This window comes from Arachis ipaensis, chromosome B01 (genome assembly GCF_000816755.2).
Source record: "Arachis ipaensis cultivar K30076 chromosome B01, Araip1.1, whole genome shotgun sequence".
Lineage (NCBI taxonomy): Eukaryota > Viridiplantae > Streptophyta > Magnoliopsida > Fabales > Fabaceae > Arachis > Arachis ipaensis.
Window position 1 is genome coordinate 22,796,841 of NC_029785.2, and position 3,441 is coordinate 22,800,281.

The window sequence follows — 3,441 nt, forward strand, 5'->3', positions numbered from 1 at the left end:
AACTCTTTTTTGGTTTTTTAGTTTTATAATATAGAAAATATTAAAAAAAACCGCTTTTTAATTTGTATATGGAAGCAAAGTATGTGTTAGACTCGCATATGGGGAGGAGATGTGCTTCACCTCGTTGTGGGATCAGAGGAAGCAGAATTCGGACCCTGCGACTCGCATCTCTCAAAACGGACGGTCCGAGTTGCATCCCTCAAAACGCACGGTCCGATTAGTGACAGGGAGGACACGTAGCGCGCAGAGGCTTCTCCCCAAGCGGTGGTGTAGCATCCAACATAGCCCCACACTCACCATCTGAGTTACACACTTTCACTCATTTACTCTGAAGCGTCACTTTCACCATTCTTCTTCTTCTTTCATTTCTCCAATCTTCCAAGCTTTGCATGGTGGAAGTTCAGTAAAAATGCCAAAGAAAAACAAAATTAAAGATGTAGATCGGCCTGAGCTTCATAAAAAAATATGAACTTAAAAAAAACACGAATTTCACTCATAACTATCAGTCACTTAAAAAAATATGAACTTAAAAAAATCAGTCACTTAAAAAACATGAACTTCACTAATAAATATCTTGGTTTCATGAAACACAGCAAAAAAACCAGGAACACAAGGCGTTGAAGAAGGAGAAGAAGACGTTGAAGAAGGAGAAGAAAACGCGACTAGATCTCTTTCCTCAGTTACACACTTTTATATATGTCCATATAACAAAATCGGACCCTTCGATTAGGTTATCCGGATTCAAAAAAATAATAAAAAAACCAACTCTTACCCTCCATTTCATCCCCATAACGTTCAAAAAATTTCCCATTACAAACAAAACGGAGGGTCCGAATTCCTCCTTCAGATACCAAATTTTCTCCGGCTGCAAATCGTACCATGCGATTTGTGCAGCAAATTTTTATGTCCGAAGAACTCGCACGATCCGAGTTGTTCTACCTTGGACTCAGAAAAAGCTATCCCACATTTTTGTCTTGTACATCATAGCTCCATATCTGAGAAGAACACACTCTACCCTTCCATATCCATAAAATTGAGCCAAAAAAATCTACTATGGTTTAGGTTACATTTTGAATATTTGATAGAAAATTAATGGTAGAATTTTCATGCTTAATAGAAATAATTTTTTTAGAGTTTAATTTTAATTAGTTACCCTTAAAATTAATAATAAACTAATCAATATAATTTAAATTGGATCGCTGCACTAATTTTTTTTCAATTAGGTCTCTTGTGACAATAATTGACTTAATTTTATAAGGACCCAACTAAAAAAAATTGGTGCAGGGAACCCAATAAAGAAAAAAAAGTGTAGGGATCCAATACAAAAATGTTTTAGTGCAAGAATTCAATTAAAAGAAAAAAAGTACAGGAACCTAATTAAAAATTTTACAAAATTATAGGGACTAACAAAATGATTAAACCTTAATTTAAATATAATTTCAAATAGTTTTTTGTATTATTTTTAAATGAACGTGAATTATATATTATTATGCAATTTTAAAAAAATAAACAAAATTGATCAAAACAAGAGCCATGATTCAATAATGAATTAATGACCCACATGAACAAAAAATAGTTTTTGTGCATACACTTATTCTTTTGCCCTTGGCCCTAACACTTCTCTTGCATTATCCAACATCACTAGATATCAACAAAGTATTTGTTGGTAAAAAAAAAAAAGTTACCTTTAGCCACCACAATTTTAGCCACCACAAACCTTCCCGTATATAAATAGTAACCCTTTTTTTGAGGTAATTGCGAATCAATATCCTCTTTCTTCTTTTTATTCACTACAAGAAATTGTGTAATTATTGATGCTAAAAGTCGACGGCAAAAATATTCATCGATATTGATCGACAGTTTGTCGTCGATAAAATGAAAAAAATAAATTAATAATAAAATATTAAAATCGATGACTGGATCATCTATTATTTTAGCAACTTAGACCATTTTAACATTACTGTCACATTGTCGACAGAGATTTTTTTCCCTTTAAAATCGACGAAAATATCGTCTATTTTAATATTTATTATATCGATGGCTTTTGGCGTTGATAAATTTGAACAATGGAGATCCTTTTTCAAAATTAGATAAGTGCCTTAGATTTATTATATAAAATAGACCGGTAAAGTGTTGATTTTTTTCCCAAATAAAATCGACGAAATTGCTATCGAGCGCCTTTTCCATTTCACCTTGCCATTTCACCAACTCTCCCTCTCCGATGCCGCTGAGCCTCTTCGCTCTGCTGCCACTGTGTCGTTGCTCTGCTGCTCCCGCACGTCGTCGCCCCATCGCACTTGCACCGCCATCCCTCCGAGTAGCACCTCCTTCTCTGTATGAATCTTTGGCAATTTGTCATATGAACCATTACGAGTGCTACTTTAATTTGCAACACATGATTTCACAGTTCTATTAATCTTGCAACATCGAATGAAATTCGGTTTTCTTTTTCTCTTTACTTTTCTATGTTGTTTTTCTTGTTTTGTGAAATGTGATTCCGAATTTCTAATTTTCGAATGGAGTTCTCTTTAGTTCATAATTTAAGCTTACACGTGAGCTTCGCCTTCTTTTCTGCTCTGCAAATTGTTGGTTTCTTTCTTTTTTTTGTTAACTGTAACTTGTGAGTATGCAATTTCAGTTAATATCTTCAACGTGTTAGAGATATCAATTATCGGAGCAGATATGCAGACTGTCGGTGATTCTTGCTCGATTTTCGTCTTCCTCTCTTCGAGTCTCAAGTAACGAGCACAAGCTTTTACTATTAACGTGATTTTTAATTTCTAATTATTCCTCTCTTTAATTTCTAATTTGATGCTTGTAAAACAGATGGAATCCTTATGCTACGGTGCTGAACAAAAAATTTTTCAGCAGGTGTAGAAGATGCGTGACCTCTTGGAGCGCTTGACGCCTGGCAGTGTGGTGTTAACACGTGCAGACAGAGACTCAGAAGAGACAAAGGTTGTCGGAGAGTGGGTTAATTAGAGGTGTTAGATTATGAGTTAATGAAGGTGAGTAATATGTTGGGCTTTTTGGTAATGCTGGAGGTTGTATTTTTGGTAACGAAAGGTTAAATGTAGTACTATTGAGTATTGATGAATATGAAAAAAAGTTAAGAAATTTTTTAATTTGTTGGCTAGAATTAGACCTTTATATTTTTGTAGATGAATAGCCCTTATATTCAGGGATTGACAAAAAGAAAATGTGTTTATAATTTGAGACTAAAACAAGTATGTATTTTGAGGGATTTTTTATTTAAATAAATAAAATAAAAGCATTAATTACCGAAATTGTAAATCTCGCTAAAATCGGTAATTAATTAGTTAATAAATTACATTTTAATTAGGAAAGCTAAAAATATAAAACTAATATTAAAATAGGATAGAGCTCGTCAAAATGAGAATTTTGATATCAATTTCAAAAATTTGGCCCAAAATCGGACCG